Source organism: Carassius gibelio, chromosome A20 (genome assembly GCF_023724105.1).
Source record: "Carassius gibelio isolate Cgi1373 ecotype wild population from Czech Republic chromosome A20, carGib1.2-hapl.c, whole genome shotgun sequence".
Lineage (NCBI taxonomy): Eukaryota > Metazoa > Chordata > Actinopteri > Cypriniformes > Cyprinidae > Carassius > Carassius gibelio.
The window spans coordinates 8,131,070-8,158,569 of record NC_068390.1 but is presented as its reverse complement, the minus strand read 5'-3'; the positions used below and the strand labels follow the sequence as shown (position 1 = coordinate 8,158,569).

At 39.0% G+C, this 27,500-nt stretch overlaps 35 non-coding genes across 35 annotated transcripts; all 35 read left to right on the top strand.

Annotated features, from left to right (window-relative positions):
- The first annotated feature begins 484 nt into the window (after window positions 1-484).
- trnal-caa (transfer RNA leucine (anticodon CAA)) lies at window positions 485-596 on the top strand. Its single transcript has 2 exons — window positions 485-522; window positions 551-596. It is a non-coding gene; the product is annotated as a tRNA-Leu (tRNA).
- Window positions 597-1,143: 547 nt separating this feature from the next.
- trnal-caa (transfer RNA leucine (anticodon CAA)) lies at window positions 1,144-1,255 on the top strand. Its single transcript has 2 exons — window positions 1,144-1,181; window positions 1,210-1,255. It is a non-coding gene; the product is annotated as a tRNA-Leu (tRNA).
- Window positions 1,256-2,045: 790 nt separating this feature from the next.
- On the top strand, window positions 2,046-2,157 carry trnal-caa (transfer RNA leucine (anticodon CAA)). Its single transcript has 2 exons — window positions 2,046-2,083; window positions 2,112-2,157. It is a non-coding gene; the product is annotated as a tRNA-Leu (tRNA).
- A 546-nt stretch (window positions 2,158-2,703) lies between these two features.
- On the top strand, window positions 2,704-2,815 carry trnal-caa (transfer RNA leucine (anticodon CAA)). Its single transcript has 2 exons — window positions 2,704-2,741; window positions 2,770-2,815. It is a non-coding gene; the product is annotated as a tRNA-Leu (tRNA).
- Window positions 2,816-3,361: 546 nt separating this feature from the next.
- Window positions 3,362-3,473, top strand: trnal-caa (transfer RNA leucine (anticodon CAA)). The gene is made up of 2 exons: window positions 3,362-3,399; window positions 3,428-3,473. It is a non-coding gene; the product is annotated as a tRNA-Leu (tRNA).
- A 546-nt stretch (window positions 3,474-4,019) lies between these two features.
- Window positions 4,020-4,131, top strand: trnal-caa (transfer RNA leucine (anticodon CAA)). Its single transcript has 2 exons — window positions 4,020-4,057; window positions 4,086-4,131. It is a non-coding gene; the product is annotated as a tRNA-Leu (tRNA).
- A 546-nt stretch (window positions 4,132-4,677) lies between these two features.
- trnal-caa (transfer RNA leucine (anticodon CAA)) lies at window positions 4,678-4,789 on the top strand. Its single transcript has 2 exons — window positions 4,678-4,715; window positions 4,744-4,789. It is a non-coding gene; the product is annotated as a tRNA-Leu (tRNA).
- A 546-nt stretch (window positions 4,790-5,335) lies between these two features.
- On the top strand, window positions 5,336-5,447 carry trnal-caa (transfer RNA leucine (anticodon CAA)). The gene is made up of 2 exons: window positions 5,336-5,373; window positions 5,402-5,447. It is a non-coding gene; the product is annotated as a tRNA-Leu (tRNA).
- A 547-nt stretch (window positions 5,448-5,994) lies between these two features.
- trnal-caa (transfer RNA leucine (anticodon CAA)) lies at window positions 5,995-6,106 on the top strand. Its single transcript has 2 exons — window positions 5,995-6,032; window positions 6,061-6,106. It is a non-coding gene; the product is annotated as a tRNA-Leu (tRNA).
- A 912-nt stretch (window positions 6,107-7,018) lies between these two features.
- Window positions 7,019-7,130, top strand: trnal-caa (transfer RNA leucine (anticodon CAA)). The gene is made up of 2 exons: window positions 7,019-7,056; window positions 7,085-7,130. It is a non-coding gene; the product is annotated as a tRNA-Leu (tRNA).
- A 546-nt stretch (window positions 7,131-7,676) lies between these two features.
- Window positions 7,677-7,788, top strand: trnal-caa (transfer RNA leucine (anticodon CAA)). Its single transcript has 2 exons — window positions 7,677-7,714; window positions 7,743-7,788. It is a non-coding gene; the product is annotated as a tRNA-Leu (tRNA).
- Window positions 7,789-8,334: 546 nt separating this feature from the next.
- Window positions 8,335-8,446, top strand: trnal-caa (transfer RNA leucine (anticodon CAA)). Its single transcript has 2 exons — window positions 8,335-8,372; window positions 8,401-8,446. It is a non-coding gene; the product is annotated as a tRNA-Leu (tRNA).
- A 546-nt stretch (window positions 8,447-8,992) lies between these two features.
- Window positions 8,993-9,104, top strand: trnal-caa (transfer RNA leucine (anticodon CAA)). The gene is made up of 2 exons: window positions 8,993-9,030; window positions 9,059-9,104. It is a non-coding gene; the product is annotated as a tRNA-Leu (tRNA).
- A 546-nt stretch (window positions 9,105-9,650) lies between these two features.
- On the top strand, window positions 9,651-9,762 carry trnal-caa (transfer RNA leucine (anticodon CAA)). The gene is made up of 2 exons: window positions 9,651-9,688; window positions 9,717-9,762. It is a non-coding gene; the product is annotated as a tRNA-Leu (tRNA).
- Window positions 9,763-10,308: 546 nt separating this feature from the next.
- Window positions 10,309-10,420, top strand: trnal-caa (transfer RNA leucine (anticodon CAA)). The gene is made up of 2 exons: window positions 10,309-10,346; window positions 10,375-10,420. It is a non-coding gene; the product is annotated as a tRNA-Leu (tRNA).
- A 546-nt stretch (window positions 10,421-10,966) lies between these two features.
- trnal-caa (transfer RNA leucine (anticodon CAA)) lies at window positions 10,967-11,078 on the top strand. The gene is made up of 2 exons: window positions 10,967-11,004; window positions 11,033-11,078. It is a non-coding gene; the product is annotated as a tRNA-Leu (tRNA).
- A 546-nt stretch (window positions 11,079-11,624) lies between these two features.
- Window positions 11,625-11,736, top strand: trnal-caa (transfer RNA leucine (anticodon CAA)). Its single transcript has 2 exons — window positions 11,625-11,662; window positions 11,691-11,736. It is a non-coding gene; the product is annotated as a tRNA-Leu (tRNA).
- A 546-nt stretch (window positions 11,737-12,282) lies between these two features.
- trnal-caa (transfer RNA leucine (anticodon CAA)) lies at window positions 12,283-12,394 on the top strand. Its single transcript has 2 exons — window positions 12,283-12,320; window positions 12,349-12,394. It is a non-coding gene; the product is annotated as a tRNA-Leu (tRNA).
- A 546-nt stretch (window positions 12,395-12,940) lies between these two features.
- Window positions 12,941-13,052, top strand: trnal-caa (transfer RNA leucine (anticodon CAA)). The gene is made up of 2 exons: window positions 12,941-12,978; window positions 13,007-13,052. It is a non-coding gene; the product is annotated as a tRNA-Leu (tRNA).
- Window positions 13,053-13,598: 546 nt separating this feature from the next.
- On the top strand, window positions 13,599-13,710 carry trnal-caa (transfer RNA leucine (anticodon CAA)). The gene is made up of 2 exons: window positions 13,599-13,636; window positions 13,665-13,710. It is a non-coding gene; the product is annotated as a tRNA-Leu (tRNA).
- A 546-nt stretch (window positions 13,711-14,256) lies between these two features.
- trnal-caa (transfer RNA leucine (anticodon CAA)) lies at window positions 14,257-14,368 on the top strand. The gene is made up of 2 exons: window positions 14,257-14,294; window positions 14,323-14,368. It is a non-coding gene; the product is annotated as a tRNA-Leu (tRNA).
- A 547-nt stretch (window positions 14,369-14,915) lies between these two features.
- On the top strand, window positions 14,916-15,027 carry trnal-caa (transfer RNA leucine (anticodon CAA)). Its single transcript has 2 exons — window positions 14,916-14,953; window positions 14,982-15,027. It is a non-coding gene; the product is annotated as a tRNA-Leu (tRNA).
- Window positions 15,028-15,573: 546 nt separating this feature from the next.
- trnal-caa (transfer RNA leucine (anticodon CAA)) lies at window positions 15,574-15,685 on the top strand. The gene is made up of 2 exons: window positions 15,574-15,611; window positions 15,640-15,685. It is a non-coding gene; the product is annotated as a tRNA-Leu (tRNA).
- Window positions 15,686-16,231: 546 nt separating this feature from the next.
- On the top strand, window positions 16,232-16,343 carry trnal-caa (transfer RNA leucine (anticodon CAA)). Its single transcript has 2 exons — window positions 16,232-16,269; window positions 16,298-16,343. It is a non-coding gene; the product is annotated as a tRNA-Leu (tRNA).
- A 546-nt stretch (window positions 16,344-16,889) lies between these two features.
- On the top strand, window positions 16,890-17,001 carry trnal-caa (transfer RNA leucine (anticodon CAA)). The gene is made up of 2 exons: window positions 16,890-16,927; window positions 16,956-17,001. It is a non-coding gene; the product is annotated as a tRNA-Leu (tRNA).
- A 573-nt stretch (window positions 17,002-17,574) lies between these two features.
- On the top strand, window positions 17,575-17,686 carry trnal-caa (transfer RNA leucine (anticodon CAA)). The gene is made up of 2 exons: window positions 17,575-17,612; window positions 17,641-17,686. It is a non-coding gene; the product is annotated as a tRNA-Leu (tRNA).
- Window positions 17,687-18,232: 546 nt separating this feature from the next.
- trnal-caa (transfer RNA leucine (anticodon CAA)) lies at window positions 18,233-18,344 on the top strand. Its single transcript has 2 exons — window positions 18,233-18,270; window positions 18,299-18,344. It is a non-coding gene; the product is annotated as a tRNA-Leu (tRNA).
- Window positions 18,345-18,890: 546 nt separating this feature from the next.
- On the top strand, window positions 18,891-19,002 carry trnal-caa (transfer RNA leucine (anticodon CAA)). Its single transcript has 2 exons — window positions 18,891-18,928; window positions 18,957-19,002. It is a non-coding gene; the product is annotated as a tRNA-Leu (tRNA).
- Window positions 19,003-19,547: 545 nt separating this feature from the next.
- On the top strand, window positions 19,548-19,659 carry trnal-caa (transfer RNA leucine (anticodon CAA)). Its single transcript has 2 exons — window positions 19,548-19,585; window positions 19,614-19,659. It is a non-coding gene; the product is annotated as a tRNA-Leu (tRNA).
- Window positions 19,660-20,205: 546 nt separating this feature from the next.
- Window positions 20,206-20,317, top strand: trnal-caa (transfer RNA leucine (anticodon CAA)). Its single transcript has 2 exons — window positions 20,206-20,243; window positions 20,272-20,317. It is a non-coding gene; the product is annotated as a tRNA-Leu (tRNA).
- Window positions 20,318-24,565: 4,248 nt separating this feature from the next.
- trnal-caa (transfer RNA leucine (anticodon CAA)) lies at window positions 24,566-24,677 on the top strand. Its single transcript has 2 exons — window positions 24,566-24,603; window positions 24,632-24,677. It is a non-coding gene; the product is annotated as a tRNA-Leu (tRNA).
- A 546-nt stretch (window positions 24,678-25,223) lies between these two features.
- Window positions 25,224-25,335, top strand: trnal-caa (transfer RNA leucine (anticodon CAA)). The gene is made up of 2 exons: window positions 25,224-25,261; window positions 25,290-25,335. It is a non-coding gene; the product is annotated as a tRNA-Leu (tRNA).
- Window positions 25,336-25,881: 546 nt separating this feature from the next.
- trnal-caa (transfer RNA leucine (anticodon CAA)) lies at window positions 25,882-25,993 on the top strand. Its single transcript has 2 exons — window positions 25,882-25,919; window positions 25,948-25,993. It is a non-coding gene; the product is annotated as a tRNA-Leu (tRNA).
- Window positions 25,994-26,538: 545 nt separating this feature from the next.
- trnal-caa (transfer RNA leucine (anticodon CAA)) lies at window positions 26,539-26,650 on the top strand. Its single transcript has 2 exons — window positions 26,539-26,576; window positions 26,605-26,650. It is a non-coding gene; the product is annotated as a tRNA-Leu (tRNA).
- A 548-nt stretch (window positions 26,651-27,198) lies between these two features.
- trnal-caa (transfer RNA leucine (anticodon CAA)) lies at window positions 27,199-27,310 on the top strand. Its single transcript has 2 exons — window positions 27,199-27,236; window positions 27,265-27,310. It is a non-coding gene; the product is annotated as a tRNA-Leu (tRNA).
- Window positions 27,311-27,500: the final 190 nt, after the last annotated feature.

Here is a 27,500-nt window from a genome sequence, read left to right as displayed (position 1 = left end):
CACTTTACTTAGCCTCTAACCAACTCTAGTGATGAAACTGTCCTTTCCAGCCTCCAAATGTAGCCTTGGGTTCAAATCGGACTTCTGACAAAGACTCTTTTTTAGTGAGCAGACTAGAAATACAATTGTAACTAATTATGAGACAATCAAAAATATATATATTTGGATCCTTTATTTTTTCCATCTGACCAACTTCACTGTGGGAATTGCACTTCAGTTATTTGGGTGAATATGTCAAAAAGGCACAGTGCTCCAAGGCGCCAAACTCAAGAATTTTCACCCCTCTCAGTTGCTGAGTTTTCTGATACCCCAATGGAGGTGCGGGATCTACTCACATCTTCTGACAAATGCTCTTTTGGAATGACTAGACTAGAAATAGAAATGGAATTAATTATGAGACAACAAATAATATATTTTACATCCTTTATTATGCCATCTGAACAACTTCACTGATAGAATTGCACCTCAACTACTTGCAGAATATGTCAGAATGGCCGAGTGGTCTAAGGCGCCAGACTCAAGACACATCCCCCTTCTCAGTTGCTGAGGTTTCTGGTCTCCAAATGGAGGCGTGGGTTCAAATCCCACTTCTGACAATGGATCTTTTGAAGTCAGCTGACTTGGAATCAACGTTTAGAGAGTAAATTCTACAGTTTGGACACTTTACTTAGCCTCTAACCAACTCTAGTGATGAAACTGTCCTTTCCAGCCTCCAAATGTAGCCTTGGGTTCAAATCTGACTTCTGACAAAGACTCTTTTTTAGTGAGCAGACTAGAAATACAATTGTAACTAATTATGAGACAATCAAAAATATATATATTTGGATCCTTTATTTTTTCCATCTGACCAACTTCACTGTGGGAATTGCACTTCAGTTATTTGGGTGAATATGTCAAAAAGGCACAGTGCTCCAAGGCGCCAAACTCAAGAATTTTCACCCCTCTCAGTTGCTGAGTTTTCTGATACCCCAATGGAGGTGCGGGATCTACTCACATCTTCTGACAAATGCTCTTTTGGAATGACTAGACTAGAAATAGAAATGGAATTAATTATGAGACAACAAATAATATATTTTACATCCTTTATTATGCCATCTGAACAACTTCACTGATAGAATTGCACCTCAACTACTTGCAGAATATGTCAGAATGGCCGAGTGGTCTAAGGCGCCAGACTCAAGACACATCCCCCTTCTCAGTTGCTGAGGTTTCTGGTCTCCAAATGGAGGCGTGGGTTCAAATCCCACTTCTGACAATGGATCTTTTGAAGTCAACTGACTTGGAATCAACGTTTAGAGAGTAAATTCTACAGTTTGGACACTTTGCTTCGCTTCTAACCAGCTCTAGTGATAAAACTGTCCTTTCCAGCCTCCAAATGTAGCCTTGGGTTCAAATCGGACTTCTGACAAAGACTCTTTTGTAGTGAGCAGACTAGAAATATAATTGTAACTAATTATGAGACAATCAAAAATATATATATTTGGATCCTTTATTTTTTCCAGCTGACCAACTTCACTGTGAGAATTGCACTTCAGTTATTTGGGTGAATATGTCAAAAAGGCACAGTGCTCCAAGGCGCCAAACTCAAGAATTTTCACCCCTCTCAGTTGCTGAGTTTTCTGATTCCCCAATGGAGGTGCGGGATCTACTCACACTTCTGACAAATGCTCTTTTGGAATGACTAGACTAGAAATAGAAATGGAATTAATTATGAGACAACAAATAATATATTTTACATCCTTTATTATGACATCTGAAGAACTTCACTGATAGAATTTCACCTCAACTATTTGCGGAATATGACTAGACTAGAAATAGAAATGGAATTAATTATGAGAAAACAAATAATATATTTTACATCCTTTATTATGACATCTGAAGAACTTCACTGATAGAATTTCACCTCAACTATTTGCGGAATATGACTAGACTAGAAATAGAAATGGAATTAATTATGAGAAAACAAATAATATATTTTACATCCTTTATTATGACATCTGAAGAACTTCACTGATAGAATTTCACCTCAACTATTTGCGGAATATGTCAGAATGGCCGAGTGGTCTAAGGCGCCAGACTCAAGACACATCCCCCTTCTCAGTTGCTGAGGTTTCTGGTCTCCAAATGGAGGCGTGGGTTCAAATCCCACTTCTGACAATGGTTCTTTTGAAGTCAACTGACTTGCAATCAACGTTTAGAGATTTAATTCTACAGTTTGGACACTTTCCTTCGCTTCTAACCAGCTCTAGTGATAAAACTGTCCTTTCCAGCCTCCAAATGTAGCCTTGGATTCAAATCGGACTTCTGACAAAGACTCTTTTGTAGTGAGCAGACTAGAAATACAATTGTAACTAATTATGAGACAATCAAAAATATATATATTTGGATCCTTTATTTTTTCCATCTGACCAACTTCACTGTGAGAATTGCACTTCAGTTATTTGGGTGAATATGTCAAAAAGGCACAGTGCTCCAAGGCGCCAAACTCAAGAATTTTCACCCCTCTCAGTTGCTGAGTTTTCTGATTCCCCAATGGAGGTGCGGGATCTACTCACACTTCTGACAAATGCTCTTTTGGAATGACTAGACTAGAAATAGAAATGGAATTAATTATGAGACAACAAATAATATATTTTACATCCTTTATTATGCCATCTGAACAACTTCACTGATAGAATTGCACCTCAACTACTTGCAGAATATGTCAGAATGGCCGAGTGGTCTAAGGCGCCAGACTCAAGACACATCCCCCTTCTCAGTTGCTGAGGTTTCTGGTCTCCAAATGGAGGCGTGGGTTCAAATCCCACTTCTGACAATGGATCTTTTGAAGTCAACTGACTTGGAGTCAACGTTTAGAGAGTAAATTCTACAGTTTGGACACTTTGCTTCGCTTCTAACCAGCTCTAGTGATAAAACTGTCCATTCCAGCCTCCAAATGTAGCCTTGGGTTCAAATCGGACTTCTGACAAAGACTCTTTTGTAGTGAGCAGACTAGAAATATAATTGTAACTAATTATGAGACAATCAAAAATATATATATTTGGATCCTTTATTTTTTCCATCTGACCAACTTCACTGTGAGAATTGCACTTCAGTTATTTGGGTGAATATGTCAAAAAGGCACAGTGCTCCAAGGCGCCAAACTCAAGAATTTTCACCCCTCTCAGTTGCTGAGTTTTCTGATTCCCCAATGGAGGTGCGGGATCTACTCACACTTCTGACAAATGCTCTTTTGGAATGACTAGACTAGAAATAGAAATGGAATTAATTATGAGACAACAAATAATATATTTTACATCCTTTATTATGCCATCTGAACAACTTCACTGATAGAATTGCACCTCAACTACTTGCTGAATGTGTCAGAATGGCCGAGTGGTCTAAGGCGCCGGACTCAAGACACATCCCCCTTCTCAGTTGCTGAGGTTTCTGGTCTCCAAATGGAGGCGTGGGTTCAAATCCCACTTCTGACAGTGGTTCTTTTGAAGTCAACTGACTTGCAATCAATGTTTAGAGATTTAATTCTACAGTTTGGACACTTTGCTTCGCTTCTAACCAGCTCTAGTGATAAAACTGTCCTTTCCAGCCTCCAAATGTAGCCTTGGGTTCAAATCTGACTTCTGACAAAGACTCTTTTGTAGTGAGCAGACTAGAAATATAATTGTAACTAATTATGAGACAATCAAAAATATATATATTTGGATCCTTTATTTTTTCCATCTGACCAACTTCACTGTGAGAATTGCACTTCAGTTATTTGGGTGAATATGTCAAAAAGGCACAGTGCTCCAAGGCGCCAAACTCAAGAATTTTCACCCCTATCAGTTGCTGAGTTTTCTGATTCCCCAATGGAGGTGCGGGATCTACTCACACTTCTGACAAATGCTCTTTTGGAATGACTAGACTAGAAATAGAAATGGAATTAATTATGAGACAACAAATAATATATTTTACATCCTTTATTATGACATCTGAAGAACTTCACTGATAGAATTTCACCTCAACTATTTGCGGAATATGTCAGAATGGCCGAGTGGTCTAAGGCGCCAGACTCAAGACACATCCCCCTTCTCAGTTGCTGAGGTTTCTGGTCTCCAAATGGAGGCGTGGGTTCATATTCCACTTCTGACAATGGTTCTTTTGAAGTCAACTGACTTGCAATCAACGTTTAGAGATTTAATTCTACAGTTTGGACACTTTCCTTCGCTTCTAACCAGCTCTAGTGATAAAACTGTCCTTTCCAGCCTCCAAATGTAGCCTTGGATTCAAATCGGACTTCTGACAAAGACTCTTTTGTAGTGAGCAGACTAGAAATACAATTGTAACTAATTATGAGACAATCAAAAATATATATATTTGGATCCTTTATTTTTTCCATCTGACCAACTTCACTGTGAGAATTGCACTTCAGTTATTTGGGTGAATATGTCAAAAAGGCACAGTGCTCCAAGGCGCCAAACTCAAGAATTTTCACCCCTCTCACTTGCTGAGTTTTCTGATTCCCCAATGGAGGTGCGGGATCTACTCACACTTCTGACAAATGCTCTTTTGGAATGACTAGACTAGAAATAGAAATGGAATTAATTATGAGACAACAAATAATATATTTTACATCCTTTATTATGCCATCTGAACAACTTCACTGATACAATTGCATCTCAATTACTTGTAGAATATGTCAGAATGGCCGAGTGGTCTAAGGCGCCAGACTCAAGACACATCCCCCTTCTCAGTTGCTGAGGTTTCTGGTCTCCAAATGGAGGCGTGGGTTCAAATCCCACTTCTGACAATGGATCTTTTGAAGTCAGCTGACTTGGAATCAACGTTTAGAGAGTAAATTCTACAGTTTGGACACTTTACTTAGCCTCTAACCAACTCTAATGATGAAACTGTCCTTTCCAGCCTCCAAATGTAGCCTTGGGTTCAAATCTGACTTCTGACAAAGACTCTTTTTTAGTGAGCAGACTAGAAATACAATTGTAACTAATTATGAGACAATCAAAAATATATATATTTGGATCCTTTATTTTTTCCATCTGACCAACTTCACTGTGGGAATTGCACTTCAGTTATTTGGGTGAATATGTCAAAAAGGCACAGTGCTCCAAGGCGCCAAACTCAAGAATTTTCACCCCTCTCAGTTGCTGAGTTTTCTGATACCCCAATGGAGGTGCGGGATCTACTCACACTTCTGACAAATGCTCTTTTGGAATGACTAGACTAGAAATAGAAATGGAATTAATTATGAGACAACAAATAATATATTTTACATCCTTTATTATGCCATCTGAACAACTTCACTGATAGAATTGCACCTCAACTACTTGCAGAATATGTCAGAATGGCCGAGTGGTCTAAGGCGCCAGACTCAAGACACATCCCCCTTCTCAGTTGCTGAGGTTTCTGGTCTCCAAATGGAGGCGTGGGTTCAAATCCCACTTCTGGCAATGGATCTTTTGAAGTCAGCTGACTTGGAATCAACGTTTAGAGAGTAAATTCTACAGTTTGGACACTTTACTTAGCCTCTAACCAACTCTAGTGATGAAACTGTCCTTTCCAGCCTCCAAATGTAGCCTTGGGTTCAAATCGGACTTCTGACAAAGACTCTTTTTTAGTGAGCAGACTAGAAATACAATTGTAACTAATTATGAGACAATCAAAAATATATATATTTGGATCCTTTATTTTTTCCATCTGACCAACTTCACTGTGGGAATTGCACTTCAGTTATTTGGGTGAATATGTCAAAAAGGCACAGTGCTCCAAGGCGCCAAACTCAAGAATTTTCACCCCTCTCAGTTGCTGAGTTTTCTGATACCCCAATGGAGGTGCGGGATCTACTCACATCTTCTGACAAATGCTCTTTTGGAATGACTAGACTAGAAATAGAAATGGAATTAATTATGAGACAACAAATAATATATTTTACATCCTTTATTATGCCATCTGAACAACTTCACTGATAGAATTGCACCTCAACTACTTGCAGAATATGTCAGAATGGCCGAGTGGTCTAAGGCGCCAGACTCAAGACACATCCCCCTTCTCAGTTGCTGAGGTTTCTGGTCTCCAAATGGAGGCGTGGGTTCAAATCCCACTTCTGACAATGGATCTTTTGAAGTCAACTGACTTGGAATCAACGTTTAGAGAGTAAATTCTACAGTTTGGACACTTTGCTTCGCTTCTAACCAGCTCTAGTGATAAAACTGTCCTTTCCAGCCTCCAAATGTAGCCTTGGGTTCAAATCGGACTTCTTACAAAGACTCTTTTGTAGTGAGCAGACTAGAAATATAATTGTAACTAATTATGAGACAATCAAAAATATATATATTTGGATCCTTTATTTTTTCCATCTGACCAACTTCACTGTGAGAATTGCACTTCAGTTATTTGGGTGAATATGTCAAAAAGGCACAGTGCTCCAAGGCGCCAAACTCAAGAATTTTCACCCCTCTCAGTTGCTGAGTTTTCTGATTCCCCAATGGAGGTGCGGGATCTACTCACACTTCTGACAAATGCTCTTTTGGAATGACTAGACTAGAAATAGAAATGGAATTAATTATGAGACAACAAATAATATATTTTACATCCTTTATTATGACATCTGAAGAACTTCACTGATAGAATTTCACCTCAACTATTTGCGGAATATGACTAGACTAGAAATAGAAATGGAATTAATTATGAGAAAACAAATAATATATTTTACATCCTTTATTATGACATCTGAAGAACTTCACTGATAGAATTTCACCTCAACTATTTGCGGAATATGACTAGACTAGAAATAGAAATGGAATTAATTATGAGAAAACAAATAATATATTTTACATCCTTTATTATGACATCTGAAGAACTTCACTGATAGAATTTCACCTCAACTATTTGCGGAATATGACTAGACTAGAAATAGAAATGGAATTAATTATGAGAAAACAAATAATATATTTTACATCCTTTATTATGACATCTGAAGAACTTCACTGATAGAATTTCACCTCAACTATTTGCGGAATATGTCAGAATGGCCGAGTGGTCTAAGGCGCCAGACTCAAGACACATCCCCCTTCTCAGTTGCTGAGGTTTCTGGTCTCCAAATGGAGGCGTGGGTTCAAATCCCACTTCTGACAATGGTTCTTTTGAAGTCAACTGACTTGCAATCAACGTTTAGAGATTTAATTCTACAGTTTGGACACTTTCCTTCGCTTCTAACCAGCTCTAGTGATAAAACTGTCCTTTCCAGCCTCCAAATGTAGCCTTGGATTCAAATCGGACTTCTGACAAAGACTCTTTTGTAGTGAGCAGACTAGAAATACAATTGTAACTAATTATGAGACAATCAAAAATATATATATTTGGATCCTTTATTTTTTCCATCTGACCAACTTCACTGTGAGAATTGCACTTCAGTTATTTGGGTGAATATGTCAAAAAGGCACAGTGCTCCAAGGCGCCAAACTCAAGAATTTTCACCCCTCTCAGTTGCTGAGTTTTCTGATTCCCCAATGGAGGTGCGGGATCTACTCACACTTCTGACAAATGCTCTTTTGGAATGACTAGACTAGAAATAGAAATGGAATTAATTATGAGACAACAAATAATATATTTTACATCCTTTATTATGCCATCTGAACAACTTCACTGATAGAATTGCACCTCAACTACTTGCAGAATATGTCAGAATGGCCGAGTGGTCTAAGGCGCCAGACTCAAGACACATCCCCCTTCTCAGTTGCTGAGGTTTCTGGTCTCCAAATGGAGGCGTGGGTTCAAATCCCACTTCTGACAATGGATCTTTTGAAGTCAACTGACTTGGAGTCAACGTTTAGAGAGTAAATTCTACAGTTTGGACACTTTGCTTCGCTTCTAACCAGCTCTAGTGATAAAACTGTCCATTCCAGCCTCCAAATGTAGCCTTGGGTTCAAATCGGACTTCTGACAAAGACTCTTTTGTAGTGAGCAGACTAGAAATATAATTGTAACTAATTATGAGACAATCAAAAATATATATATTTGGATCCTTTATTTTTTCCATCTGACCAACTTCACTGTGAGAATTGCACTTCAGTTATTTGGGTGAATATGTCAAAAAGGCACAGTGCTCCAAGGCGCCAAACTCAAGAATTTTCACCCCTCTCAGTTGCTGAGTTTTCTGATTCCCCAATGGAGGTGCGGGATCTACTCACACTTCTGACAAATGCTCTTTTGGAATGACTAGACTAGAAATAGAAATGGAATTAATTATGAGACAACAAATAATATATTTTACATCCTTTATTATGCCATCTGAACAACTTCACTGATAGAATTGCACCTCAACTACTAGCTGAATGTGTCAGAATGGCCGAGTGGTCTAAGGCGCCGGACTCAAGACACATCCCCCTTCTCAGTTGCTGAGGTTTCTGGTCTCCAAATGGAGGCGTGGGTTCAAATCCCACTTCTGACAGTGGTTCTTTTGAAGTCAACTGACTTGCAATCAATGTTTAGAGATTTAATTCTACAGTTTGGACACTTTGCTTCGCTTCTAACCAGCTCTAGTGATAAAACTGTCCTTTCCAGCCTCCAAATGTAGCCTTGGGTTCAAATCTGACTTCTGACAAAGACTCTTTTGTAGTGAGCAGACTAGAAATATAATTGTAACTAATTATGAGACAATCAAAAATATATATATTTGGATCCTTTATTTTTTCCATCTGACCAACTTCACTGTGAGAATTGCACTTCAGTTATTTGGGTGAATATGTCAAAAAGGCACAGTGCTCCAAGGCGCCAAACTCAAGAATTTTCACCCCTCTCAGTTGCTGAGTTTTCTGATTCCCCAATGGAGGTGCGGGATCTACTCACACTTCTGACAAATGCTCTTTTGGAATGACTAGACTAGAAATAGAAATGGAATTAATTATGAGACAACAAATAATATATTTTACATCCTTTATTATGACATCTGAAGAACTTCACTGATAGAATTTCACCTCAACTATTTGCGGAATATGTCAGAATGGCCGAGTGGTCTAAGGCGCCAGACTCAAGACACATCCCCCTTCTCAGTTGCTGAGGTTTCTGGTCTCCAAATGGAGGCGTGGGTTCATATTCCACTTCTGACAATGGTTCTTTTGAAGTCAACTGACTTGGAGTCAACGTTTAGAGAGTAAATTCTACAGTTTGGACACTTTGCTTCGCTTCTAACCAGCTCTAGTGATAAAACTGTCCATTCCAGCCTCCAAATGTAGCCTTGGGTTCAAATCGGACTTCTGACAAAGACTCTTTTGTAGTGAGCAGACTAGAAATATAATTGTAACTAATTATGAGACAATCAAAAATATATATATTTGGATCCTTTATTTTTTCCATCTGACCAACTTCACTGTGAGAATTGCACTTCAGTTATTTGGGTGAATATGTCAAAAAGGCACAGTGCTCCAAGGCGCCAAACTCAAGAATTTTCACCCCTCTCAGTTGCTGAGTTTTCTGATTCCCCAATGGAGGTGCGGGATCTACTCACACTTCTGACAAATGCTCTTTTGGAATGACTAGACTAGAAATAGAAATGGAATTAATTATGAGACAACAAATAATATATTTTACATCCTTTATTATGCCATCTGAACAACTTCACTGATAGAATTGCACCTCAACTACTTGCTGAATGTGTCAGAATGGCCGAGTGGTCTAAGGCGCCGGACTCAAGACACATCCCCCTTCTCAGTTGCTGAGGTTTCTGGTCTCCAAATGGAGGCGGGGGTTCAAATCCCACTTCTGACAGTGGTTCTTTTGAAGTCAACTGACTTGCAATCAATGTTTAGAGATTTAATTCTACAGTTTGGACACTTTGCTTCGCTTCTAACCAGCTCTAGTGATAAAACTGTCCTTTCCAGCCTCCAAATGTAGCCTTGGGTTCAAATCTGACTTCTGACAAAGACTCTTTTGTAGTGAGCAGACTAGAAATATAATTGTAACTAATTATGAGACAATCAAAAATATATATATTTGGATCCTTTATTTTTTCCATCTGACCAACTTCACTGTGAGAATTGCACTTCAGTTATTTGGGTGAATATGTCAAAAAGGCACAGTGCTCCAAGGCGCCAAACTCAAGAATTTTCACCCCTCTCAGTTGCTGAGTTTTCTGATTCCCCAATGGAGGTGCGGGATCTACTCACACTTCTGACAAATGCTCTTTTGGAATGACTAGACTAGAAATAGAAATGGAATTAATTATGAGACAACAAATAATATATTTTACATCCTTTATTATGACATCTGAAGAACTTCACTGATAGAATTTCACCTCAACTATTTGCGGAATATGTCAGAATGGCCGAGTGGTCTAAGGCGCCAGACTCAAGACACATCCCCCTTCTCAGTTGCTGAGGTTTCTGGTCTCCAAATGGAGGCGTGGGTTCATATTCCACTTCTGACAATGGTTCTTTTGAAGTCAACTGACTTGCAATCAACGTTTAGAGATTTAATTCTACAGTTTGGACACTTTCCTTCGCTTCTAACCAGCTCTAGTGATAAAACTGTACTTTCCAGCCTCCAAATGTAGCCTTGGATTCAAATCGGACTTCTGACAAAGACTCTTTTGTAGTGAGCAGACTAGAAATACAATTGTAACTAATTATGAGACAATCAAAAATATATATATTTGGATCCTTTATTTTTTCCATCTGACCAACTTCACTGTGAGAATTGCACTTCAGTTATTTGGGTGAATATGTCAAAAAGGCACAGTGCTCCAAGGCGCCAAACTCAAGAATTTTCACCCCTCTCACTTGCTGAGTTTTCTGATTCCCCAATGGAGGTGCGGGATCTACTCACACTTCTGACAAATGCTCTTTTGGAATGACTAGACTAGAAATAGAAATGGAATTAATTATGAGACAACAAATAATATATTTTACATCCTTTATTATGCCATCTGAACAACTTCACTGATAGAATTGCACCTCAACTACTTGCTGAATGTGTCAGAATGGCCGAGTGGTCTAAGGCGCCAGACTCAAGACACATCCCCCTTCTCAGTTGCTGAGGTTTCTGGTCTCCAAATGGAGGCGTGGGTTCAAATCCCACTTCTGACAGTGGTTCTTTTGAAGTCAACTGACTTGCAATCAATGTTTAGAGATTTAATTCTACAGTTTGGACACTTTGCTTCGCTTCTAACCAGCTCTAGTGATAAAACTGTCCTTTCCAGCCTCCAAATGTAGCCTTGGGTTCAAATCTGACTTCTGACAAAGACTCTTTTGTAGTGAGCAGACTAGAAATATAATTGTAACTAATTATGAGACAATCAAAAATATATATATTTGGATCCTTTATTTTTTCCATCTGACCAACTTCACTGTGAGAATTGCACTTCAGTTATTTGGGTGAATATGTCAAAAAGGCACAGTGCTCCAAGGCGCCAAACTCAAGAATTTTCACCCCTCTCAGTTGCTGAGTTTTCTGATTCCCCAATGGAGGTGAGGGATCTACTCACACTTCTGACAAATGCTCTTTTGGAATGACTAGACTAGAAATAGAAATGGAATTAATTATGAGACAACAAATAATATATTTTACATCCTTTATTATGCCATCTGAACAACTTCACTGATAGAATTGCATCTCAATTACTTGTAGAATATGTCAGAATGGCCGAGTGGTCTAAGGCGCCAGACTCAAGACACATCCCCCTTCTCAGTTGCTGAGGTTTCTGGTCTCCAAATGGAGGCGTGGGTTCAAATCCCACTTCTGACAATGGATCTTTTGAAGTCAGCTGACTTGGAATCAACGTTTAGAGAGTAAATTCTACAGTTTGGACACTTTACTTAGCCTCTAACCAACTCTAGTGATGAAACTGTCCTTTCCAGCCTCCAAATGTAGCCTTGTGTTCAAATCTGACTTCTGACAAAGACTCTTTTTTAGTGAGCAGACTAGAAATACAATTGTAACTAATTAGGAGACAATCAAAAATATATATATTTGGATCCTTTATTTTTTCCATCTGACCAACTTCACTTTGGGAATTGCACTTCAGTTATTTGGGTGAATATGTCAAAAAGGCACAGTGCTCCAAGGCGCCAAACTCAAGAATTTTCACCCCTCTCAGTTGCTGAGTTTTCTGATACCCCAATGGAGGTGCGGGATCTACTCACACTTCTGACAAATGCTCTTTTGGAATGACTAGACTAGAAATAGAAATGGAATTAATTATGAGACAACAAATAATATATTTTACATCCTTTATTATGCCATCTGAACAACTTCACTGATAGAATTGCACCTCAACTACTTGCAGAATATGTCAGAATGGCCGAGTGGTCTAAGGCGCCAGACTCAAGACACATCCCCCTTCTCAGTTGCTGAGGTTTCTGGTCTCCAAATGGAGGCGTGGGTTCAAATCCCACTTCTGACAATGGATCTTTTGAAGTCAACTGACTTGGAATCAACGTTTAGAGAGTAAATTCTACAGTTTGGACACTTTGCTTCGCTTCTAACCAGCTCTAGTGATTAAACTGTCCTTTCCAGCCTCCAAATGTAGCCTTGGGTTCAAATCGGACTTCTGACAAAGACTCTTTTGTAGTGAGCAGACTAGAAATATAATTGTAACTAATTATGAGACAATCAAAAATATATATATTTGGATCCTTTATTTTTTCCATCTGACCAACTTCACTGTGAGAATTGCACTTCAGTTATTTGGGTGAATATGTCAAAAAGGCACAGTGCTCCAAGGCGCCAAACTCAAGAATTTTCACCCCTCTCAGTTGCTGAGTTTTCTGATTCCCCAATGGAGGTGCGGGATCTACTCACACTTCTGACAAATGCTCTTTTGGAATGACTAGACTAGAAATAGAAATGGAATTAATTATGAGACAACAAATAATATATTTTACATCCTTTATTATGACATCTGAAGAACTTCACTGATAGAATTTCACCTCAACTATTTGCAGAATATGTCAGAATGGCCGAGTGGTCTAAGGCGCCAGACTCAAGACACATTCCCCTTCTCAGTTGCTGAGGTTTCTGGTCTCCAAATGGAGGCGTGGGTTCAAATCCCACTTCTGACAATGGTTCTTTTGAAGTCAACTGACTTGCAATCAACGTTTAGAGATTTAATTCTACAGTTTGGACACTTTCCTTCGCTTCTAACCAGCTCTAGTGATAAAACTGTCCTTTCCAGCCTCCAAATGTAGCCTTGGATTCAAATCGGACTTCTGACAAAGACTCTTTTGTAGTGAGCAGACTAGAAATACAATTGTAACTAATTAGGAGACAATCAAAAATATATATATTTGGATCCTTTATTTTTTCCATCTGACCAACTTCACTGTGAGAATTGCACTTCAGTTATTTGGGTGAATATGTCAAAAAGGCACAGTGCTCCAAGGCGCCAAACTCAAGAATTTTCACCCCTCTCAGTTGCTGAGTTTTCTGATTCCTCAATGGAGGTGCGGGATCTACTCACACTTCTGACAAATGCTCTTTTGGAATGACTAGACTAGAAATAGAAATGGAATTAATTATGAGACAACAAATAATATATTTTACATCCTTTATTATGCCATCTGAACAACTTCACTGATAGAATTGCATCTCAATTACTTGTAGAATATGTCAGAATGGCCGAGTGGTCTAAGGCGCCAGACTCAAGACACTTCCCTCTTCTCAGTTGCTGAGGTTTCTGGTCTCCAAATGGAGGCGTGGGTTCAAATCCCACTTCTGACAATGGATCTTTTGAAGTCAGCTGACTTGGAATCAACGTTTAGAGAGTAAATTCTACAGTTTGGACACTTTACTTAGCCTCTAACCAACTCTAGTGATGAAACTGTCCTTTCCAGCCTCCAAATGTAGCCTTGGGTTCAAATCTGACTTCTGACAAAGACTCTTTTTTAGTGAGCAGACTAGAAATACAATTGTAACTAATTATGAGACAATCAAAAATATATATATTTGGATCCTTTATTTTTTCCATCTGACCAACTTCACTGTGGGAATTGCACTTCAGTTATTTGGGTGAATATGTCAAAAAGGCACAGTGCTCCAAGGCGCCAAACTCAAGAATTTTCACCCCTCTCAGTTGCTGAGTTTTCTGATACCCCAATGGAGGTGCGGGATCTACTCACACTTCTGACAAATGCTCTTTTGGAATGACTAGACTAGAAATAGAAATGGAATTAATTATGAGACAACAAATAATATATTTTACATCCTTTATTATGCCATCTGAACAACTTCACTGATAGAATTGCACCTCAACTACTTGCAGAATATGTCAGAATGGCCGAGTGGTCTAAGGCGCTAGACTCAAGACACATCCCCTTTCTCAGTTGCTGAGGTTTCTGGTCTCCAAATGGAGGCGTGGGTTCAAATCCCACTTCTGACAATGGATCTTTTGAAGTCAGCTGACTTGGAATCAACGTTTAGAGAGTAAATTCTACAGTTTGGACACTTTACTTAGCCTCTAACCAACTCTAGTGATGAAACTGTCCTTTCCAGCCTCCAAATGTAGCCTTGGGTTCAAATCTGACTTCTGACAAAGACTCTTTTTTAGTGAGCAGACTAGAAATACAATTGTAACTAATTATGAGACAATCAAAAATATATATATTTGGATCCTTTATTTTTTCCATCTGACCAACTTCACTGTGGGAATTGCACTTCAGTTATTTGGGTGAATATGTCAAAAAGGCACAGTGCTCCAAGGCGCCAAACTCAAGAATTTTCACCCCTCTCAGTTGCTGAGTTTTCTGATACCCCAATGGAGGTGCGGGATCTACTCACATCTTCTGACAAATGCTCTTTTGGAATGACTAGACTAGAAATAGAAATGGAATTAATTATGAGACAACAAATAATATATTTTACATCCTTTATTATGCCATCTGAACAACTTCACTGATAGAATTGCACCTCAACTACTTGCAGAATATGTCAGAATGGCCGAGTGGTCTAAGGCGCCAGACTCAAGACACATCCCCCTTCTCAGTTGCTGAGGTTTCTGGTCTCCAAATGGAGGCGTGGGTTCAAATCCCACTTCTGACAATGGATCTTTTGAAGTCAACTGACTTGGAATCAACGTTTAGAGAGTAAATTCTACAGTTTGGACACTTTGCTTCGCTTCTAACCAGCTCTAGTGATTAAACTGTCCTTTCCAGCCTCCAAATGTAGCCTTGGGTTCAAATCGGACTTCTGACAAAGACTCTTTTGTAGTGAGCAGACTAGAAATATAATTGTAACTAATTATGAGACAATCAAAAATATATATATTTGGATCCTTTATTTTTTCCATCTGACCAACTTCACTGTGAGAATTGCACTTCAGTTATTTGGGTGAATATGTCAAAAAGGCACAGTGCTCCAAGGCGCCAAACTCAAGAATTTTCACCCCTCTCAGTTGCTGAGTTTTCTGATTCCCCAATGGAGGTGCGGGATCTACTCACACTTCTGACAAATGCTCTTTTGGAATGACTAGACTAGAAATAGAAATGGAATTAATTATGAGACAACAAATAATATATTTTACATCCTTTATTATGACATCTGAAGAACTTCACTGATAGAATTTCACCTCAACTATTTGCAGAATATGTCAGAATGGCCGAGTGGTCTAAGGCGCCAGACTCAAGACACATTCCCCTTCTCAGTTGCTGAGGTTTCTGGTCTCCAAATGGAGGCGTGGGTTCAAATCCCACTTCTGACAATGGTTCTTTTGAAGTCAACTGACTTGCAATCAACGTTTAGAGATTTAATTCTACAGTTTGGACACTTTCCTTCGCTTCTAACCAGCTCTAGTGATAAAACTGTCCTTTCCAGCCTCCAAATGTAGCCTTGGATTCAAATCGGACTTCTGACAAAGACTCTTTTGTAGTGAGCAGACTAGAAATACAATTGTAACTAATTAGGAGACAATCAAAAATATATATATTTGGATCCTTTATTTTTTCCATCTGACCAACTTCACTGTGAGAATTGCACTTCAGTTATTTGGGTGAATATGTCAAAAAGGCACAGTGCTCCAAGGCGCCAAACTCAAGAATTTTCACCCCTCTCAGTTGCTGAGTTTTCTGATTCCTCAATGGAGGTGCGGGATCTACTCACACTTCTGACAAATGCTCTTTTGGAATGACTAGACTAGAAATAGAAATGGAATTAATTATGAGACAACAAATAATATATTTTACATCCTTTATTATGCCATCTGAACAACTTCACTGATAGAATTGCATCTCAATTACTTGTAGAATATGTCAGAATGGCCGAGTGGTCTAAGGCGCCAGACTCAAGACACTTCCCTCTTCTCAGTTGCTGAGGTTTCTGGTCTCCAAATGGAGGCGTGGGTTCAAATCCCACTTCTGACAATGGATCTTTTGAAGTCAGCTGACTTGGAATCAACGTTTAGAGAGTAAATTCTACAGTTTGGACACTTTACTTAGCCTCTAACCAACTCTAGTGATGAAACTGTCCTTTCCAGCCTCCAAATGTAGCCTTGGGTTCAAATCTGACTTCTGACAAAGACTCTTTTTTAGTGAGCAGACTAGAAATACAATTGTAACTAATTATGAGACAATCAAAAATATATATATTTGGATCCTTTATTTTTTCCATCTGACCAACTTCACTGTGGGAATTGCACTTCAGTTATTTGGGTGAATATGTCAAAAAGGCACAGTGCTCCAAGGCGCCAAACTCAAGAATTTTCACCCCTCTCAGTTGCTGAGTTTTCTGATACCCCAATGGAGGTGCGGGATCTACTCACACTTCTGACAAATGCTCTTTTGGAATGACTAGACTAGAAATAGAAATGGAATTAATTATGAGACAACAAATAATATATTTTACATCCTTTATTATGCCATCTGAACAACTTCACTGATAGAATTGCACCTCAACTACTTGCAGAATATGTCAGAATGGCCGAGTGGTCTAAGGCGCCAGACTCAAGACACATCCCCTTTCTCAGTTGCTGAGGTTTCTGGTCTCCAAATGGAGGCGTGGGTTCAAATCCCACTTCTGACAATGGATCTTTTGAAGTCAGCTGACTTGGAATCAACGTTTAGAGAGTAAATTCTACAGTTTGGACACTTTACTTAGCCTCTAACCAACTCTAGTGATGAAACTGTCCTTTCCAGCCTCCAAATGTAGCCTTGGGTTCAAATCTGACTTCTGACAAAGACTCTTTTTTAGTGAGCAGACTAGAAATACAATTGTAACTAATTATGAGACAATCAAAAATATATATATTTGGATCCTTTATTTTTTCCATCTGACCAACTTCACTGTGGGAATTGCACTTCAGTTATTTGGGTGAATATGTCAAAAAGGCACAGTGCTCCAAGGCGCCAAACTCAAGAATTTTCACCCCTCTCAGTTGCTGAGTTTTCTGATACCCCAATGGAGGTGCGGGATCTACTCACATCTTCTGACAAATGCTCTTTTGGAATGACTAGACTAGAAATAGAAATGGAATTAATTATGAGACAACAAATAATATATTTTACATCCTTTATTATGCCATCTGAACAACTTCACTGATAGAATTGCACCTCAACTAAGTAAGTAAAGTGTCCACCTCAACTACTGGCAGAATATGTCAGAATGGCCGAGTGGTCTAAGGCGCCAGACTCAAGACACATCCCCCTTCTCAGTTGCTGAGGTTTCTGGTCTCCAAATGGAGGCGTGGGTTCAAATCCCACTTCTGACAATGGATCTTTTGAAGTCAACTGACTTGGAATCAACGTTTAGAGAGTAAATTCTACAGTTTGGACACTTTGCTTCGCTTCTAACCAGCTCTAGTGATAAAACTGTCCTTTCCAGCCTCCAAATGTAGCCTTGGGTTCAAATCGGACTTCTGACAAAGACTCTTTTGTAGTGAGCAGACTAGAAATATAATTGTAACTAATTATGAGACAATCAAAAATATATATATTTGGATCCTTTATTTTTTCCATCTGACCAACTTCACTGTGAGAATTGCACTTCAGTTATTTGGGTGAATATGTCAAAAAGGCACAGTGCTCCAAGGCGCCAAACTCAAGAATTTTCACCCCTCTCAGTTGCTGAGTTTTCTGATTCCCCAATGGAGGTGCGGGATCTACTCACACTTCTGACAAATGCTCTTTTGGAATGACTAGACTAGAAATAGAAATGGAATTAATTATGAGACAACAAATAATATATTTTACATCCTTTATTATGACATCTGAAGAACTTCACTGATAGAATTTCACCTCAACTATTTGCGGAATATGTCAGAATGGCCGAGTGGTCTAAGGTGCCAGACTCAAGACACATCCCCCTTCTCAGTTGCTGAGGTTTCTGGTCTCCAAATGGAGGCGTGAGTTCAAATTCCACTTCTGACAATGGTTCTTTTGAAGTCATCTGACTTGCAATCAACGTTTAGAGATTTAATTCTACAGTTTGGACACTTTCCTTCGCTTCTAACCAACTCTAGTGATAAAACTGTCCTTTCCAGCCTCCAAATGTAGCCTTGGATTCAAATCGGACTTCTGACAAAGACTCTTTTGTAGTGAGCAGACTAGAAATACAATTGTAACTAATTATGAGACAATCAAAAATATATATATTTGGATCCTTTATTTTTTCCATCTGACCAACTTCACTGTGAGAATTGCACTTCAGTTATTTGGGTGAATATGTCAAAAAGGCACAGTGCTCCAAGGCGCCAAACTCAAGAATTTTCACCCCTCTCAGTTGCTGAGTTTTCTGATTCCCCAATGGAGGTGCGGGATCTACTCACACTTCTGACAAATGCTCTTTTGGAATGACTAGACTAGAAATAGAAATGGAATTAATTATGAGACAACAAATAATATATTTTACATCCTTTATTATGACATCTGAAGAACTTCACTGATAGAATTTCACCTCAACTATTTGCAGAATATGTCAGAATGGCCGAGTGGTCTAAGGCGCCAGACTCAAGACACATTCCCCTTCTCAGTTGCTGAGGTTTCTGTTCTCCAAATGGAGGCGTGGGTTCAAATCCCACTTCTGACAATGGTTCTTTTGAAGTCAACTGACTTGCAATCAACGTTTAGAGATTTAATTCTACAGTTTGGACACTTTCCTTCGCTTTAACCAGCTCTAGTGATAAAACTGTCCTTTCCAGCCTCCAAATGTAGCCTTGGATTCAAATCGGACTTCTGACAAAGACTCTTTTGTAGTGAGCAGACTAGAAATACAATTGTAACTAATTAGGAGACAATCAAAAATATATATATTTGGATCCTTTATTTTTTCCATCTGACCAACTTCACTGTGAGAATTGCACTTCAGTTATTTGGGTGAATATGTCAAAAAGGCACAGTGCTCCAAGGCGCCAAACTCAAGAATTTTCACCCCTCTCAGTTGCTGAGTTTTCTGATTCCCCAATGGAGGTGCGGGATCTACTCACACTTCTGACAAATGCTCTTTTGGAATGACTAGACTAGAAATAGAAATGGAATTAATTATGAGACAACAAATAATATATTTTACATCCTTTATTATGCCATCTGAACAACTTCACTGATAGAATTGCATCTCAATTACTTGTAGAATATGGCAGAATGGCCGAGTGGTCTAAGGCGCCAGATTCAAGACACATCCCCCTTCTCAGTTGCTGAGGTTTCTGGTCTCCAAATGGAGGCGTGGGTTCAAATCCCACTTCTGACAATGGATCTTTTGAAGTCAGCTGACTTGGAATCAACGTTTAGAGAGTAAATTCTACAGTTTGGACACTTTACTTAGCCTCTAACCAACTCTAGTGATGAAACTGTCCTTTCCAGCCTCCAAATGTAGCCTTGGGTTCAAATCTGACTTCTGACAAAGACTCTTTTGTAGTGAGCAGACTAGAAATACAATTGTAACTAATTATGAGACAATCAAAAATATATATATTTGGATCCTTTATTTTTTCCATCTGACCAACTTCACTGTGAGAATTGCACTTCAGTTATTTGGGTGAATATGTCAAAAAGGCACAGTGCTCCAAGGCGCCAAACTCAAGAATTTTCACCCCTCTCAGTTGCTGAGTTTTCTGATACCCCAATGGAGGTGCGGGATCTACTCACACTTCTGACAAATGCTCTTTTGGAATGACTATACTAGAAATAGAAATGGAATTAATTATGAGAAAACAAATAATATATTTTACATCCTTTATTATGACATCTGAAGAACTTCACTGATAGAATTTCACCTCAACTCTTTGCGGAATATGTCAGAATGGCCGAGTGGTCTAAGGCGCCAGACTCAAGACACATCCCCCTTCTCAGTTGCTGAGGTTTCTGGTCTCCAAATGGAGGCGTGGGTTCAAATCCCTCTTCTGACAATGGTTCTTTTGAAGTCAACTGACTTGCAATCAACGTTTAGAGATTTAATTCTACAGTTTGGACACTTTCCTTCGCTTCTAACCAGCTCTAGTGATAAAACTGTCCTTTCCAGCCTCCAAATGTAGCCTTGGATTCAAATCGGACTTCTGACAAAGACTCTTTTGTAGTGAGCAGACTAGAAATACAATTGTAACTAATTATGAGACAATCAAAAATATATATACAGTATTGTTCAAAATAATAGCAGTACAATGTGACTAACCAGAATAATCAAGGTTTTTAGTATATTTTTTATTGCTACATGGCAAACAAGTTACCAGTAGGTTCAGTAGATTGTCAGAAAACAAACAAGACCCAGCATTCATGATATGCACGCTCTTAAGGCTGTGCAATTGGGCAATTAGTTGAAAGGGGTGTGTTCAAAAAAATAGCAGTGTCTACCTTTGACTGTACAAACTCAAAACTATTTTGTACAAACATTTTTTTTTTTCTGGGATTTAGCAATCCTGTGAATCACTAAACTAATATTTAGTTGTATGACCACAGTTTTTTAAAACTGCTTGACATCTGTGTGGCATGGAGTCAATCAACTTGTGGCACCTCTCAGCTGTTATTCCACTCCATGATTCTTTAACAACATTCCACAATTCATTCACATTTCTTGGTTTTGCTTCAGAAACAGCATTTTTGATATCACCCCACAAGTTCTCAATTGGATTAAGGTCTGGAGATTGGGCTGGCCACTCCATAACATTAATTTTGTTGGTTTGGAACCAAGTCTTTGCCCGTTTACTAGTGTGTTTTGGGTCATTGTCTTGTTGAAACAACCATTTCAAGGGCATGTCCTCTTCAGCATAGGGCAACATGACCTCTTCAAGTATTTTAACATATGCAAACTGATCCATGATCCCTGGTATGCGATAAATAGGCCCAACACCATAGTAGGAGAAACATGCCCATATCATGATGCTTGCACCTCCATGCTTCACTGTCTTCACTGTGTACTGTGGCTTGAATTCAGAGTTTGGGGGTCGTCTCACAAACTGCCTGTGGCCCTTGGACCCAAAAAGAACAATTTTACTCTCATCAGTCCACAAAATGTTCCTCCATTTCTCTTTAGGCCAGTTGATGTGTTCTTTGGCAAATTGTAACCTCTTCTGCACATGCCTTTTTTTTAACAGAGGGACTTTGCGGGGGATTCTTGAAAATAGATTAGCTTCACACAGACGTCTTCTAACTGTCACAGTACTTACAGGTAACTCCAGACTGTCTTTGATCATCCTGGAGGTGATCATTGGCTGAGCCTTTGCCATTCTGGTTATTCTTCTATCCATTTTGATGGTTGTCTTCCGTTTTCTTCCACATCTCTCTGGTTTTGCTCTCCATTTTAAGGCATTGGAGATCATTTTAGCTGAACAGCCTATCATTTTTTGCACCTCTTTATAGGTTTTCCCCTCTCTAATCAACTTTTTAATCAAAGTACGCTGTTCTTCTGAACAATGTCTTGAACGACCCATTTTCCTCAGCTTTCAAATGCATGTTAAACAAGTGTTGGCTTCATCCTTAAATAGGGGCCACCTGATTCACACCTGTTTCTTCACAAAATTGATGACCTCAGTGATTGAATGCCACACTGCTATTTTTTTGAACACACCCCTTTCAACTAATTCAACTAATTGCCCAATTGCACAGCCTTAAGAGCGTGCATATCATGAATGCTGGGTCTCATTTGTTTTCTGAGAATCTACTGAACCTACTGGTAACTTGTTTGCCACGTAGCAATAAAAAAATATACGAAAAACCTTGATTATTCTGGTTAGTCACATTGTACTGCTATTATTTTGAACAATACTGTATTTGGATCCTTTATTTTTTCCATCTGACCAACTTCACTGTGAGAATTGCACTTCAGTTATTTGGGTGAATATGTCAAAAAGGCACAGTGCTCCAAGGCGCCAAACTCAAGAATTTTCACCCCTCTGTAACAGATATGCAGGTCAGCGATTCATGGGTTAAATTCTGTTTTATAAATTCAGACTGTTGGTACTAAATGCCAGCCTGGCTGGACTTAAATTACTTTACGATACCCATGCGAGCCTCAAAGGATACCTGAAACCCCCCCCAAATTCCTCCAACACACTGGAGACAAAGGAAACCTTTTTGTATAAGTTCCTTACTTTCATTTTATTATTAATATGTATTTTAATTATGTTTTTGGATTGCATAAAATGGTTAATCCTTGTTATGTGAAGAGTATAAGTTGCAAGCTCATACTTTAGGAAATGTCTCTCCTCACTTTAACTTTCTCAAAAAGAAATGTTCTGCAACCCCCACACTCCTTGGTAGCTCGTAAAATTTTACGACCACACAGGACAGGAGAGAAGCCAAGTCACTGGCTTCTTTTGAACAATGCATTCTATGGAATGTATTCATTAACTTTCTGTTTTCATGTTTTATAAATGTATTACGTATTCCCTTTTGGTACATTTAGATGTTTCCCAACATCTGCAGTGTTATCATGTGTTAAACAAATCTTTAAATGTGTAATTCGATCTAAAAATTAGATCTTTGGTCATATATATATTATGTCTAGTCTTGTTCTAATCGTCATGCTTTGACAGACCCACTTATCTAAAGTAAAGTAATGAAAAATGTATTATTCTGGAATTACGAACGTGCTAGAATATCCCTGATGAAATCGGACAAGTCCTAAATCATTAGGGTGGGTTGTTCCCAGAGACAAAGGAACTTTCCCGCCGCTTCAGATCGCGGATGTTCATTGGGTGGTTCACGCGAAAAGAGGCGTGAACATCTCAAGCTATAAGAGTCGACCGAACAAGGTCCGCCTCTCTCTTCTGCTCTTCTTCCCGTTCTCCGTTCTCGGACACGTCGCTCCGCGCGGCCTCGGGCCGCGCTCAGTTCTCCTCCCCCCTCAGCACACGGACTGAGGAGAGGAAAGCCATTTTCATGGCTCATTTGGAAACTTTCATTTTCGTTGTTTTCTTTTCTTTTCTTTACTAAGTTTATTCAACTATTCGCCTCTCCACACAATGAAGACGAATTCTGGAACATTGTTTGTTGAACCTTTCAAATACCGCGCGAAGGTGAACGAACACCTCTTTGCATCAAAGGAACACGTGACTCCACGCTCACGCCAAGATCCAGCGCAGCTTGCACGCGCGTCACACGGCCTCCGGCCCACGCGCGCAGTTTTCAAAGGACCACGTGACATCACACGTGCGTCGCCGGTACCACGCTCACCCACTGGGCCATGCAAGTATCGTTTTCTATGGAGATTTAAATGCTGCTTTAAAGTGTTGCTATTATTTGATTCGTTGTTGGTTCCACTAAGGTTTACTGACTGATTTTCATACCTGAGCTCATTCTGTGATCTCTCTCGCTTTCTACACTTCTCTCTCTCTCTCTCTCTCTCTCGCTCTCTCTCTCTCTCTCTCTCTCTCTCTCTTTTATTTGGATTCCGTTATGTCTTGTAAATGTTTATTGTCTGTATTTTCGTACGCATATTTACTCTGTGTGATTTGTAGTTTGATGTATTACTAGTTGAATTATTAAAAACCCATATATAAAATGATTGGCCTGGACTCCACCCCACTCACATTACGAGTCACTGAAATGTTCTGATCTTTAGCTACAAGCTCTAAATTTAGAAACTAAATTTATCATAAGGATAGGATAATATTTTCATGGCCAGAGAATACTTTTCCTTGAATTATAAGGCGTGATAACTTTATTGAAAATTGATAGGTCTACAGTGGTGTGCTGGACATACCACGGTTTGATCTGCAGTAATTTACAGTAAGAGATCACAATAATTGATATGAAGAATGTAATATTGACATATTAATGAGTAAATTACAGTGCCCTGTGATTAGTATTGGTATTGGCAATTGAGCTATTTTTCATAATCAATAAAATTAAATGTAACTGTCATCTGAGATATATATTAATCAAATTCTTGATTAATTATTCAAATTCCCTATATATCATTTGAGTTAATTACTATGTAAAACTCATTGTTGTTACACCTCTCACTTGCTGAGTTTTCTGATTCCCCAATGGAGGTGCGGGATCTACTCACACTTCTGACAAATGCTCTTTTGGAATGACTAGACTAGAAATAGAAATGGAATTAATTATGAGACAACAAATAATATATTTTACATCCTTTATTATGCCATCTGAACAACTTCACTGATAGAATTGCACCTCAACTACTTGCTGAATGTGTCAGAATGGCCGAGTGGTCTAAGGCGCCAGACTCAAGACACATCCCCCTTCTCAGTTGCTGAGGTTTCTGGTCTCCAAATGGAGGCGTGGGTTCAAATCCCACTTCTGACAGTGGTTCTTTTGAAGTCAACTGACTTGCAATCAATGTTTAGAGATTTAATTCTACAGTTTGGACACTTTGCTTCGCTTCTAACCAGCTCTAGTGATAAAACTGTCCTTTCCAGCCTCCAAATGTAGCCTTGGGTTCAAATCTGACTTCTGACAAAGACTCTTTTGTAGTGAGCAGACTAGAAATACAATTGTAACTAATTATGAGACAATCAAAAATATATATATTTGGATCCTTTATTTTTTCCATCTGACCAACTTCACTGTGAGAATTGCACTTCAGTTATTTGGGTGAATATGTCAAAAAGGCACAGTGCTCCAAGGCGCCAAACTCAAGAATTTTCACCCCTCTCAGTTGCTGAGTTTTCTGATTCCCCAATGGAGGTGCGGGATCTACTCACACTTCTGACAAATGCTCTTTTGGAATGACTAGACTAGAAATAGAAATGGAATTAATTATGAGACAACAAATAATATATTTTACATCCTTTATTATGACATCTGAAGAACTTCACTGATAGAATTTCACCTCAACTATTTGCAGAATATGTCAGAATGGCCGAGTGGTCTAAGGCGCCAGACTCAAGACACATTCCCCTTCTCAGTTGCTGAGGTTTCTGGTCTCCAAATGGAGGCGTGGGTTCAAATCCCACTTCTGACAATGGTTCTTTTGAAGTCAACTGACTTGCAATCAACGTTTAGAGATTTAATTCTACAGTTTGGACACTTTCCTTCGCTTCTAACCAGCTCTAGTGATAAAACTGTCCTTTCCAGCCTCCAAATGTAGCCTTGGATTCAAATCGGACTTCTGACAAAGACTCTTTTTTAGTGAGCAGACTAGAAATACAATTGTAACTAATTATGAGACAATCAAAAATATATATATTTGGATCCTTTATTTTTTCCATCTGACCAACTTCACTGTGGGAATTGCACTTCAGTTATTTGGGTGAATATGTCAAAAAGGCACAGTGCTCCAAGGCGCCAAACTCAAGAATTTTCACCCCTCTCAGTTGCTGAGTTTTCTGATACCCCAATGGAGGTGCGGGATCTACTCACACTTCTGACAAATGCTCTTTTGGAATGACTAGACTAGAAATAGAAATGGAATTAATTATGAGACAACAAATAATATATTTTACATCCTTTATTATGCCATCTGAACAACTTCACTGATAGAATTGCACCTCAACTACTTGCAGAATATGTCAGAATGGCCGAGTGGTCTAAGGCGCCAGACTCAAGACACATCCCCCTTCTCAGTTGCTGAGGTTTCTGGTCTCCAAATGGAGGCGTGGGTTCAAATCCCACTTCTGACAATGGATCTTTTGAAGTCAACTGACTTGGAATCAACGTTTAGAGAGTAAATTCTACAGTTTGGACACTTTGCTTCGCTTCTAACCAGCTCTAGTGATAAAACTGTCCTTTCCAGCCTCCAAATGTAGCCTTGGGTTCAAATCGGACTTCTGACAAAGACTCTTTTGTAGTGAGCAGACTAGAAATATAATTGTAACTAATTATGAGACAATCAAAAATATATATATTTGGATCCTTTATTTTTTCCATCTGACCAACTTCACTGTGAGAATTGCACTTCAGTTATTTGGGTGAATATGTCAAAAAGGCACAGTGCTCCAAGGCGCCAAACTCAAGAATTTTCACCCCTCTCAGTTGCTGAGTTTTCTGGTTCCCCAATGGAGTACGGGATCTACTCACACTTCTGACAAATGCTCTTTTGGAATGACTAGACTAGAAATAGAAATGGAATTAATTATGAGACAACAAATAATATATTTTACATCCTTTATTATGCCATCTGAACAACTTCACTGATAGAAATGCACCTCAACTACTTGCTGAATGTGTCAGAATGGCCGAGTGGTCTAAGGCGCCGGACTCAAGACACATCCCCCTTCTCAGTTGCTGAGGTTTCTGGTCTCCAAATGGAGGCGTGGGTTCAAATCCCACTTCTGACAGTGGTTCTTTTGAAGTCAGCTGACTTGCAATCAATGTTTAGAGATTTAATTCTACAGTTTGGACACTTTGCTTCGCTTCTAACCAGCTCTAGTGATAAAACTGTCCTTTCCAGCCTCCAAATGTAGCCTTGGGTTCAAATCTGACTTCTGACAAAGACTCTTTTGTAGTGAGCAGACTAGAAATATAATTGTAACTAATTATGAGACAATCACATATATATATATATTTGGATCCTTTATTTTTTCCATCTGACCAACTTCACTGTGAGAATTGCACTTCAGTTATTTGGGTGAATATGTCAAAAAGGCACAGTGCTCCAAGGCGCCAAACTCAAGAATTTTCACCCCTCTCAGTTGCTGAGTTTTCTGATTCCCCAATGGAGGTGCGGGATCTACTCACACTTCTGACAAATGCTCTTTTGGAATGACTAGACTAGAAATAGAAATGGAATTAATTATGAGACAACAAATAATATATTTTACATCCTTTATTATGACATCTGAAGAACTTCACTGATAGAATTTCACCTCAACTATTTGCGGAATATGTCAGAATGGCCGAGTGGTCTAAGGCGCCAGACTCAAGACACATCCCCCTTCTCAGTTGCTGAGGTTTCTGGTCTCCAAATGGAGGCGTGGGTTCATATTCCACTTCTGACAATGGTTCTTTTGAAGTCAACTGACTTGCAATCAACGTTTAGAGATTTAATTCTACAGTTTGGACACTTTCCTTCGCTTCTAACCAGCTCTAGTGATAAAACTGTCCTTTCCAGCCTCCAAATGTAGCCTTGGATTCAAATCGGACTTCTGACAAAGACTCTTTTGTAGTGAGCAGACTAGAAATACAATT